The sequence below is a fragment of the Schistocerca piceifrons genome, chromosome 1, assembly GCF_021461385.2.
Source record: "Schistocerca piceifrons isolate TAMUIC-IGC-003096 chromosome 1, iqSchPice1.1, whole genome shotgun sequence".
NCBI classification, from domain to species: domain Eukaryota; kingdom Metazoa; phylum Arthropoda; class Insecta; order Orthoptera; family Acrididae; genus Schistocerca; species Schistocerca piceifrons.
Genome location: NC_060138.1, coordinates 581,358,155 through 581,371,674, shown reverse-complemented (window position 1 = coordinate 581,371,674; position 13,520 = coordinate 581,358,155).

Sequence of the window (13,520 nt, the reverse complement as noted above, 5' to 3'; positions counted from 1 at the left end):
GTGTCTCATTCCGGCTGAAGTACGGCGTCATAGGAAAACGGAAGTGGGTTCGCTGTAGGCAAGGCTATTTACTAAAGTGAGAGATCCTGTCAGTTCTCAGAACAACACTCATGGACGGAAACTGATTCACAGAAACAGTAGCGATAACGAATGACGGAAGCAGAAATCGTAACTTTTTTTCTGTGTCCTGTCATTTACATGTCTCCACAACAATATTTTCCCAACAGGATACAAATTAGGTTGTGGACCATTCCTTCGGTATAACATGGAAGTAGTATGGCTTGAGTCACGCAGCTAGCTGCCGTTTCCTATGTGCGTGTAATGTTTCATGTGAACAACAATCAGATGACACAATGGTTCACATGCGAATATGAAGTGTTCGATGTAAAAAATTCTGGAGAATTGTTACGACATCACTTCACTAGAAGATATGTTGCATTATTTCACTTCTGACAGCATATTTCAATATTTTAGAAGACATTCTAATGACCTTCCGTTGGCTACTAGAAAAATTAAGTATTCCTGATAAGAGTGAAAGAACAAAGACAAGCAGCCTCGAAATTTTCCGCTGCAAAATTAATTATTACTACTGTTCCCTACTCTTACCAGGTCCTCTTTCCTTCCTAGTATTACATGATTTAAATAAATCTGTCTTTTTCATTGAAAATAATATATTTAGCGCTGTGGATCTTGATTACTGTCTTCTTGGCTAGAAAGGAGTACGTTATTATTATTATTATCATTATTTTTTGTAATGCGTGGCGTCTCCCGGGTGCAATCGAGCGCACTCAAGGTTGAAGTTCTTCTTAGCAGCCAGCGTAATAGACAGCTTTTCAAGATCTGCGTCGTAATGTAGCTCTGAAAAATTCTTGACGCTGTTATTGAAGAGCAAAATGGTTCAAATGGCTCTGTGCACTATGGGGCTTAACATCTATGGTCATCAGTCCCCTAGAACTTAGAACTACTTAAACGTAACTAACCTAAAGACATCACACAACACCCAGTCATCACGAGGCAGAGAAAATCCCTGAGCCCGTCGAGAATCGAACCCGGGCGCCGGAAGCGAGAACGCTACCGCACGACCACGAGCTGCGGACTATCGAAGAGCAAGTCAGACGGCTACGATTCTGAACAACTATGATAGTCTGTGACGGCAGGGCAAGTTCCACAAATTTTCGCTTTTCACAAAAGAGAGTATGTTCTTTCCAAAAGACCATGATATTAAGCAGGGATCACACAGCATTCAAATTCCTAAGCCTTCTGCTTGCTTGCACATCGTATCGTAATTACTAGGAGAGGAAAGATAAGCATAATATTTATTAGTATTGGTTAAAAACAGACTTTGTTGCAATTTCAGTTTTTTTTATTTTTCAGCGACGCGTTTCGCCTTATTTAGGCATCTTCAGGTTATCTTTTCTAGATGGACGCGAGAGGGACCAAAATCTGCATAACGCCTTCCCATTCACAGCTTCACAGGTCTGGAACCGCACGATACTTACGTCGCAGTTTCGAATCCTGCCTCGGGCATGGATGTGTGTGGTGTCCTTAGGCTAGTTAGGTTTAAGTAGTTCTAAGTTCTGGGGGACTGATGACCTCCGATGTTAAGTCCCATAGTGCTCAGAGCCATTTGAACCATTTTTTTTGCTGTATGCCACATATGGATTGGAAGATAATATTTATTTCAAAAATGAGAAAAATTTTACTTTTTAAGATAACAATTATTATTTCATAAAACGTTCTTCACAGTGCTAAACTATTACGAGATTCGTTCTCTTACGAGAGCGTATACTGACAAAAATTAATATTTTCTTATATCTCGCAGAAATGGCGTCAGTCGTTTCCTTTTTGACAATAGAAGTACACCTCCTTTTTAAAACACGACCTTCTGTAGTCAAGCCTAGTATCAGAGAAAAAAACCATTAGTAAAGTCACGGAATACACAAGTTTATTAAAAATTAAGGGACGCTAACAAGCTTACGATATTACTTACAATGCTGCGTTCTCGCAGGCGAAAGCGATAATTCAGGTTATGAAGTGAGACTATAACCAGCGTTGTATACAGCATCAAAACAGTATAAAAGCAAGGAACCGCAAGCTACCCGCATGCACCAGGACCCCCACCTCCAAGATCATGCGAATCACAGCCCATCTCCACGTAAATGAGAGCGCTATGATATCACAGATGACGCTGCGGAAATGCTCGACTCATTTCTCAAAGAGATGAAAAGAAGCAAGGAAGTGCAAGCTACCGGCATGCACCGCGACTCCCGCACATCATCAGACCATTCGAAACACAGCCCCTCTCTACGAAAACAGCATCAAAACAGTATAAAAGCAAGGAACCGCAAGCCACCCGCATGCACCAGGACCCCCACCTCCAAGATCATGCGAATCACAGCCCATCTCCACGTAAATGAGAGCGCTATGATATCACAGATGACGCTGCGGAAATGCTCGACTCATTTCTCAAAGAGATGAAAAGAAGCAAGGAAGTGCAAGCTACCGGCATGCACCGCGACTCCCGCACATCATCAGACCATTCGAAACACAGCCCCTCTCTACGAAAACGAGAGTGCTATGAAATCACCGATAATGCTGCGGAAATGCTCGATTCGCTTCTCTGAAACAGAAAGCTTCAGCATCAAAAAAATCAAGATGCCAATGATCGTCTGTTTGGGAAATATTCGTAATTTGGTTTGGTATCCCACAAGATTCCATATTAGGGCCGTCCTCTTTTTTACAGACTGCCCCCTCCTTCAAGATGAAACTACAAGACTATTATATGTACTGTGCCTAAGAAATGAAATATAAATCCAACTGAAGGAGTATTATTGTTGCACCAAAACGTCCTTTACAGTGTCCGTTGTTGAGGCATCTCAACAACGGACAAATTAAAATTGCTGTGTTCGTTTCAGCTTTATTGTTTTACAGAGTGTAGTCCGCTCTGCAAAGTGCTTTTAAAAATAAATTGTGTATTATGCTGCGCAACGTACAAACCGCCAAATAATACACAGTGCACGCTCACAAATAATAAAAAATTTTCACAGTGCAGGTCAAAAGCCTGTCCGTGAGCTGAAAAGCAGATACCGTAGCTCGCTTTCGAACAAACATCGCGGTCTGAGTGGGAAGTCGTGTATCTGCTGATGCACTGCTGCGGGCCTCATGCAACGATTTCCAAGAGCACGTACTGGGGAGGGGGAAAAAAAAGAAGGAAGCAGGTACCCTACGTATGGTTAACATCAAAGCGCAGCAGCCTAACGTACGAAATATAAAACAGTACCGTTAAAAAGTTTATATATTTCCAGTCGCCGAGCGCTCCCGGATTCAAAGCAGTAAACCTCGCCGCTGTTATCGAATTCTATCTGCTAGCGTTCGAGGGCGTGTTGCGAAGAGCTCTCGCAACGGCTGTCGTCCGAGCTCGGCTTTACGTCACGCCGAGAAAAACAAGCGGGGCATAAAAGTCAGTGCAGCAGAAGACACGGCTCGTGTCAACGCTTTGTGTAGCGCTCATAAAAGTCTGGCTGGCGCGAGGGAACGAACGAAAGGTGGCGTGGCGCGTCGTGGATTTCAGCTTACCTTCTGCGTGCGCTCTCTTGCCTTGCACACTTCAGTAATACTCTTTGCACTGTTCTCAGTCCAGTGTTATCGCGAGTAAAGATGGAAGAAAGTGAGGATCCTTTCTCAAAAGAAATTTTCTATATGTAATTAGAAGTCTTCTTACACTAGCGAACCGTGCAAGAAAAAGAAGAAAGGATAAAATTTGAATAAAATTGGCAAATTGAGTAAAAAATAAGCCGAAGAAATTGAGTGTTTAATGGAGAGAAAGTTTACCGAAGTGGAAGAATTTAATGAGGAACCGAACAATCTGAAAAATGCACAAGAAGGCTGAAAAACAGGTGATCTATACAAACTGCAAACGCGGGTGACTTTAACTGATGACTGGATAATACGAAACAGAATTAAACTAGAATACTTCAAGTATCACTCACAAACGTTTGGCGTCCAAGAGCGAAAGATTTCGCGCCGTCGACTGTTACTTATCATCTACGGGTGGACTTCTCCCACATCGTAATCATATTCCTTGGCCAATTTTTAATTCAGTGTTATCACGAATAAATTTAGAAAAATAACGATAACTGATTTATATAAAAAAGGTCAGGAATTTAAAAGCCTTTCTACACCAACGAGTAGTGCAAGACAATGAGGCAAAGGAAACTTGAAAATAAAAGTAGCGAACTGAATACGGAATAAGACAACGAAATGGAGTAATCACAGCTAGATTAACTGAAGGAAAGTTTACGAAAATTTGGTCCCGTAACTACCAACTCAGAATTGAATAATAGCTGATATCTACAAGCTGGAATGTAGTAATTCGTTGGAAACCTCTTGATCGCTAAATACTTTATTTAAGATGCGTTTCGAGTAATCATCATAACTGTAGCAACATTTACACAAAAGACAAATTAGAAAAGCTTATATATAAATATTAAAAGACCAACGTAACATCAGGAACGAAAGTACACACTGAGTACAGCTACTTACAATATGCTTAAGAAAGCTCATACAAATAAGCAATGCAATAAAAATGCATACTCTCATGTACGATTACCGTTAGGCGTATTTGCAAAAGATGTTATTTTGAGACGTCTCATGCTAGATGGAAGGCGGCAGATTCGAGGACGGTATCACTTCAACTTGGTGCCAGATAGCGTTGATCACAAATATCCAAATCTACCAGGACATAACGTTTATAATATACAAAAGATCGTACGTATTCTTCACCACATTACACCTGTTTTTTTACAATAAGTGTCATATCGTCAATGAAAAAATTAAACGTAAAATATGTTATGAGTGAAACGTGACATGGAACATATACGGTGGCTTGCAGATATCTACGTAGATGAAGAGACGGTTGTTGAATTAGTTGGTGAGGGGGTGGGGGAGAGAGCGACATGGGAGGAGAGCAGAAAAATAAGCAAGGGAGGCTGATGGGGGGGGGGGGGATAGAAACCCGAGGAACTAGAGGGAAGGACGACATGAAGGGACGGAGGGACAAAGAAGGAGGGGGTGGAATGTTACTCCAGAGGTACAGTTTCACTAATTTTTTTTACATGAAAAAGCTTTTTTCTTTTTTTTTCAGTATGAAACGTCGCATTGAAAATTAAAAATGACAGCGCTAGAAAAACTCTTACGTTATTTGACACAGAAACAGCTGAGTAAAACTCAACGTACTTAGACAGTTTTCTCTTTTCTGATCGTCACTCAAATGACACGCAATATTTCAGTGCAATGCAATTTGACTCAATAATCCCTACAAAAGAATAGCCCTGACTAACAATAACTTATACCTTTCATGAATCACTTACCTCGCAAAAATCTTTGTTACTCGAACTACTGCAATACAGCGAGCGCTATATATCATTTCGCGACATCCAGTTTTACAAATTTCCTTTTTCTGACAGACACACGTCCAGATCGTCCGCTCATAGTAACCTCGCAAAACTCTGGCATCTCTCTCTCCACATCCACCACTGCTGGCGTCTCACCTCCAACTGCCAAACGCTGCGCGCTGCTCACACCCAACTGTCCAACGGTACACTAGCGAATATTCCAACAATGAGTCCAATCAGCCACAGACTGCACTTAGCGCAGTTAGCAATTTTCATACAGAGCGCTACGTGGCGTCACCAACATAAAAAAGTAAACAGCCTACTTACAAGTACAAGGCGTTTCCAAGGAATTACCACATGCTAAATCTGTATGGTCGCATATCTCAAAAATGGATGACTTCATCAGTCAAACAGAAGACATACAAGTAGCAAGCACTGTTGTTTGAAAAATAAGGAACGAATTATGCTAATGGATTGCGATGAAGATACGAACATGAATGCAGGAGATGTTTAAAGAAGTGAAATCCTTAATAGGAAATGCGACAATAGGGAACTACAATAAAAGTTTAACACGGGACTCGTCTGTATATACAGCAAGTATCTGTGACTTCAACTGATAACAGGTATTCGGAAAACGAAATAAAATGCAGATTTTACTAACGTACAAATTAGAGTTCATATAATGAAAGAAATGAAACTACATATTAAAAACCGATAAGGTCCAGACGTATTAAAGAGACGAAAACACGGGACCTACTCATACGCAATCTGAAATCTCAGAACTAATTTCAGACATTGGTAGTTGTACGACTAAACCCTTGAGCGTCATTAAGTTCATACTTGCAGCCACTATTATCAGTTACTACTGTAATTATGTTTGTCATGTGGACGGAACAAAACAACTTTCAGTCCCAAACAAAACAAATTTCAGTGCCAAAAGACAGATCTGTTATTATTTACAAGATACAAATAATGTAACATTACTTGCAACTACTATGCAAGATTAACTATAAACTCAGAAAAAGAGTGCCATTGATCATATTGACTTCTAACAACATTTACGGGGGGCTGGTTCATGTTAGAATTACGAGAATTCAGAGTCACATAGACCCCAAAGGGTTCAGCGAAACAATCTTGACGAAACAGAGCCAAGTTTGGATATCAACGCCTACAATAGTAACAGCAGTAGTAGTAGTAGTAGTAGTAGTAGTTCGATTCAACACCCAATCGGAAGGATGTCGGGCGTGGGGTCATTTTAAAGGTACAGTCCAGCAGTCACTCGAAATATTTTCTGGGGGGGGGGGGGGGGGGGGGAAGACAGCGAAACACCGGAGAGCATCCCTTCGAATTAGAAAGTCCAGTGTCTCCACAACCGTGGTACTTCGTTTAGTCTTATCGAATGCGTTGTTCGCTGCAGTTTTCTCTGCATACCCTTCCCTCTCCCATAAAACGGACGTGGAACAAAAAACATGGCGGGAAATAGTATAGCCATAGTCAAAGGTTTATTTTTTGAATGGTTATTCGACTCTGAAGCGGAGTCTACGATGTGACGACATTATTCCATAGCTTAAAAACCATGTAATAGACTGTATCTCGAATCCGACCCTTCGTGTTTTGTACGGACATTCTTGAGCCACTAATTTTTGTGATGTGGAAACGAGATAGCTAAATTCTTTTGGTATACGAAATGCCGTTTAGAAGGCGCACTGATTGTGAATTATGAATTCTGGGGCACTCGTGTTTAATACCTCATTTAAATGAGCATTCCGCCACCTGTACTTCAGTCTGAACACAATAAGGTATAGCATATCGTATGCACTCCTCAGACTTAGAACGTTTCTTGTACCCTAACTAAACTGATATACTTTTGATTTAAACAGATTTTTACATAGTTCATTTAAATACTTTAGCCACTTAACTAAAAAAATATTATTCTGTATTTAAAACATTATAACGCTTTACTGTAGTTCTCTGGGAAATGAACTGAACAATGTTCATAGCTCGTTAGGAAGTGCAGCGTTTCTTATGTTTACTTATCTCGATAAAATGGTTCAAATGGCTCTGAGCACTATGGGACTTAACATCTGAGGTCATCAGTCCCCTAGAACTTTACTTTAAAAAAAAATTCTTTATTTCCAGAAAGCTTATTAATTATACAATCTAGCCCACTGCCTTATGTGATTTGTGGGCCGAAAATACTGATACCTTTTTTATAAGTTGCAGCTATTCTATGTAATATTTAGTAACTAGTTAGTAGGCAAGCTATATGGAAAACGCAATGGGCAAATTTAGTGTGTTAATTAATTACTAAGTAGGTAACCTAACTAACTATAGACTAGTCACTAAAGCCTACAGCGTTACAAATGTGTCAGTTGAAAATTATAAACCTACTATAGAGCCTTGCTCATTGAGCTAACCCCAATGAGCGTTCCCCTGAAACTGGGCAGGCCAAGATGTTGGTCGCTGCAGGTTCCTAAGAATAGTATCTAAAAACTATGTCCTACAACTAAACTTATCCTGAGATCAAATCAGGTGCGTTGTCCAGATCGGTAAGATTGCACCCCACCCCCCCTAATCCGGCGGATTCTAGACTGAAGAAGTCGGCCTTTCCGCGCCCAGGCGGTTTGGGAATAGGGTACCAGACTCTATCGGTATTTGAATAGGTCTCTAATAGGTGCTAATTTAGTTCTCTCAGATCTCTCCCCTAGAACTTAGAACTACTTAAACCTAACTAACCTAAGGACACCACACACATCCATGCCCGAGGCAGGATTCGAACCTGCGACCGTAGCGGTCTCGCGGTTCCAGACTGTAGCGCCTAGAACCGGTCGGGCACACCGGCCGACCACTTATCTCGATAGATATTACTTTCATTTATTATTTTGTAACTTACTGCGAAAACCAACTTATCTGAAGCGCCCTGTATATATTCGAGTACGTGTGTTAGAGGGTGATAGCATATTGTTTAAACGATGAAAATTGTACGATATTAACCGGTACATTTCGAGAAAGTGCTCCTGCAGTGTCACAGTATTTAAGCGGAATTTATAAATGTGCTACACATAATCGCGTGATGCTCTTGTGAATTTTGTGGTACTTGCGTGACACATGCGAGTCACTTTCACCCAGGAAACGTAAGGCGTGTGCAACCACACTCTCTAACAGACAGATACGAGTGCTTTGGTCTCAGTTTCCTTCTCCGCACATTTTAATTACTTTGCACAACCAAAAGTGGCAGAAAAACCTACCGTATAAATTCAACTTAATATAAAGAACCTGAAGGCTAACACGTACTCTAAAACGTATAATATCTGTCTGTTTCTAATCAAAACCCTTCTACTCCCATAAACTTTCCTTCCATTAATATTGCTACCAATACTACATTTCTTAAGTTGGTTCCTTGCTCAATTCGTCAGTTTTAGTGTAAGTTTTCCTGCGCCTTTTATCTTGCACTGTTCGCTAGTGTAGTCTAGTATAGTGGGACTCTTACATTTCGGAAACGCAAACACAGCAAACACATTACTGTAATTTAATTTACATTCTCCGACATTACCTTGGTTCTGTCACGTGTAGAAGTATGAAACCGGAATTTCCCTATGAACGGTACTAGCTGACAGTGTAGGACCCGTGAGACCGCATCTGCGGCACCATTTGGTTTTTGTAACGGCTGACGACGAATGTCAACACACAGTAAGCCAAGTTCCATACAACGGTATCTATTTCAAACCCATAAACATGTCGAGTTTTCTGCCTACGAACGATGATTTGCGGACACCAATGGTTTTCTGTTATAATTTGAAGAAAACTGCTGCAGAATCAGATCGAATGCTTGTCGAAGCTTACGGCAAACATGCTCTTGGGGAAACACAGTGTTTCCAGTGGTTCAAAAAGTTCAAAAGTCTTGATTTTTACTTAAGAAACGACGAGCGCGGGTAACCACCGAAAAATTTCGAAGACAACGAATTGCAGGTATTATTGGATGAAGAAGATATTCAAACTCAACAGGAACTCACGGAACAGTTGTGACGCAGAAAGCCGTTTCTCTTGTGTTGAAAGCTATGGGAAATGTGCGGAAAGTGAGAAAATGGGTTCCTCATGAACTGAATGAAAGACAGCAAGCAAATCGATAGATCACTTGTGAAATGCTGCTCGCCAGATACAAAAGAAAGTCGTTTCTCCAGCGAATAGTGACAGCTGGTGAAAAATGGATATATTTTGAGAACCCTAAGAGTAGTAAATGTCGAGTGAATCCACGCAAACCATCGACATCCACTCCAAGACCAAATCGCTTTGGAAAGAAGACAGTGCTCTGTGTTCGGTGGCATCAGAAGGACATCTATTATAAACTGCCGAAACCGGGGGAAACCATTAACATCGATCGCTCCAACAGCAAATGATCGATTTCAATCGATCATTACGTGAAAAACGACCGTAATATGGAGAAAGGCAACAGAAAGTCATATTGCACCATGATAATGCCCCCATCACACACAGCAAAACGGGACTGTGAAATGATCGAGGGGTTCAGTTGGGAAATACTAGAGCATGCGGCTTATTCTCCAGGCTTGGCTCCGTCCGATAATCATGTGTTTGCATCACTTGGGCACGCTCTCGCTGAACAATACAGGGTGATTCAAAAAGAATACCACAACTTTAAAAATGTGTATTTAATGAAAGAAACATAATATAACCTTCTGTTATACATCATTACAAAGAGTATTTAAAAAGGTTTTTTTTCACTCAAAAACAAGTTCAGAGATGTTCATTATGGCCCCCTCCAGACACTCGAGCAATATCAACCCGATACTCCAACTCGTTCCACACTCTCTGTAGCATATCAGGCGTAACAGTTTGGATAGCTGCTGTTATTTCTCGTTTCAAATCATCAGTGGTGGCTGGGAGAGGTGGCCGAAACACCATATCCTTAACATACCCCCATAAGAAAAAATCTCAGGGCGTAAGATCAGGGCTTCTTGGAGGCCAGTGATGAAGTGCTCTGTCACGGGCTGCCTTGCGGCCGATCCATCGCCTCGGGTAGTTGACGTTCAGGTAGTTACGGACAGATAAGTGCCAGTGTGGTGGCGCTCCGTCCTGCTGAAATATGAATTGTTGTGCTTCTTGTTCGAGCTGAGGGAACAGCCAATTCTCTAACATCTCCAGATACTCATTCTCGGCCGTCCAGAACTTTTGCCTTTGCACAAACACCCATTCTCTGTAAACTGTTTATACCAACGTTTATACCAACGTTTAATACACCACCTATCAGGAGGTTTAACACCATACTTCGTTCGAAATGCACGCTGAACAACAGTCGTCGATTCACTTCTGCCGTACTCAATAACATAAAAAGCTTTCTGTTGAGCGATCGCCATCTTAGCATCAACTGACGCTGACGCCTAGTCAACAGCGCCTCAAGCGAACAAATGCACAACTAAATGAAACTTTATAGCTCCCTTAATTCGCCGACAGATAGTGCTTAGCTCTGCCTTTTGTCGTTGCAGAGTTTTAAATTCCTAAAGTTGTGGTATTCTTTTTGAATCACCCTGTACTTCAATTCTTATAAAAATGTAGGAAAATGGCTCGCTGACTGGTTCGCTTCAAAAGATGACCTTTTTTTGCGTGGCATTCATAGCTTGCCGAAGAGGTAGGAGAAATGTATAAATACCTATGGAGATTATTTTGAATAAAATGTTGTATCTCAGTTTGCAACAACAGACTTGTAATTATTGCAACCAAATTCCGGTTTCATGCATCTACACCTGGTATTTAGTGGATGGAGAAAGTGAAATAGTGATTTTTCCATTATTTGTCATAACTGTTGAAAGAAGAGAATATTCGCTCGGGGATTTCAAACCTGCTGCTGACCAACAAGCGTGCAGTGCGCTAATGGCTTAAGCATTGCCCTCGGTGGGTTCAGCTTTCGCTCAGGGACTGTCTGCGTGTTCGCCGCCGTGAGGTGACCAGTCAGGGAAACGCCTTTCCTTCCGGAGAGAGGGACTGCCGCATCCTGTGCTGTCACCACCAGCCGGCAGCTCCTCTAAAACGGGAGACACACAGCCGCCGCGAACGGGCAGCCACTTCCTCCCACATACCACCCCAGTTGGCGGCTGCCCTGCACTGCTACAGCGTCGCTGCACTTCGTCACACAGCAGCCACTAGCAATGTGTGAACTTGAGAACTGCCGAAAAGGATCACTACGTAAAATGTGTGGCTCCCGTAACGTTCCATCACTAAATCCGTACTGGAGGGAGGTACAAATTCACAGACACAGTCCCTTTGACTGTTCAGAGATCAGAGATGTCACTAAATCCGCCCAAAGATGTAAACAACCATGCATAAGCAGCGTCCATTAGACGGAGGGGGTCCGACAGCCGATCAGTTCCAGTCATTCCACCAGGAACGAGGTACACGGCTCGTGTTGTCTGTAGTTCATCCATGCCTAGACTGTCAATATTGCAGTTAGATCGCGTCCACGTTGTTACTTTGTGCCAGAAAGGGCTCTCAACAAGGGAAGCGTCCAGGCGTCTCGGAGTGAACCAAAGCGATGTTGTTCGGACATGGAGGAGATACAAAGAGACAGGAACTGACGAAGATATGCCTCACTCAGGCCGCCCAAGAGCTACTACTGCTGTGGATAACCGCTACGTACCTATTATGGCTCGTAGGAACCCTGACATCAACGCCACCATGTTGAATAATGCTTTTCGTGCAGCCACAATACGTCGTGCTACGACTCAAACTGTGAGCAGTAGGTTGCATGATGCGCAACGTCACTCCCGGCGTCCATGGCGAGGTCCATCTCTGCAACCACTACACCATGCAGCGCGGTACAGATGGTCTCAACAACTTGCCGAATGGACCGCTCAGGATTGGCATCACGTTCTCTTGACCGATGAGTGTCATATATGCCTTAACCAGACAATCGTCGGAGACGTGTTTGGAGGCAACCTGGTCGGGCTTAACGCAGCGAGTGCAGCAGGGTGGAGGTTTTCTGATGTTTTGGGGTGGCATTATCTGGGGCCGACGTACGCCGCTGGTGGTCATGGAAGGCGCCGTAACGGCTGTACGATACGTGAGTGCCATCCTCCGACCGATAGTGCAACCATATCGGCATCATATTGGCGAGGCATTCATCATCATGGACGACAATTTGCGTCCCCGTCGCGCATATCTTGTGAAAGACTTCCTTCAGGATAACGATATCGCTCGACTAGAGTGGCCAGCATGTTATCTAGACGTGAAACCTGTCGAACATTACTGGAATAGACTGAGAAGGGCTGTTTACGGACGACGTGACCCACCAACCACTCTGAGGAATGTATACCGAATCGCCGTTGAGCAGTGGGACTATCTGGACCAACAGTGCCTTGATGAACTTGTGGATAGTATGCCACGACCAATACAGGCATGCATCACTGCAAGAGGACGTGCTGCTGGTTATTAGAGGTAGCGTTGTGTACAGCAATCTGGACCACCACTTCTGAAGATTTCGTTGTATGGTGGTACAACATGCAATGTATGGTTTTCATGAGCAATAAAAAGGGTGGAAATGATGTTTATGTTGATCTCTATTCCAATTTCCTGTACAGGTTCCGGAACTCTCGGAACCGAGGTGATGCAAAGCTTTATATATATATATATATATATATATATATATATATATATATATATATATATATATATGTGTGTGTGTGTGTGTGAGTGAGTGAGTGTGAAGAAAAAATGCCGCACTTCGAGGTCTACATGAGATTCATCATCCAGATTCCAGACAAAAGTTTATCTTAGAAAATTACTTTGAAAACGCATGTATGAAAACTAGGGGCTGGCAACACTCACATCGTCCAGTGCATTAGAATGTGCAGTGGAACATGTATCACATTGCACTACCGTACTACCGTACCAGCTATCGTAGCTCACTAAGTAGTTTGCTGGGACGTCAAAGTCCTTCACCATGGAGCTCTGGTTCGACTCTTCGTCAGTTTATTTATTTATTTTACGTCCGTTCCCAAGTTCCCGTCGTCATCTTTTTCTCACATGACAATAGCCTATCACGTTGCAATGGGCTCCATTCAACTGTATGCATGTGTCCACTAACTGCGCAGTGGACGTCCATAACTGGTTCTGTCA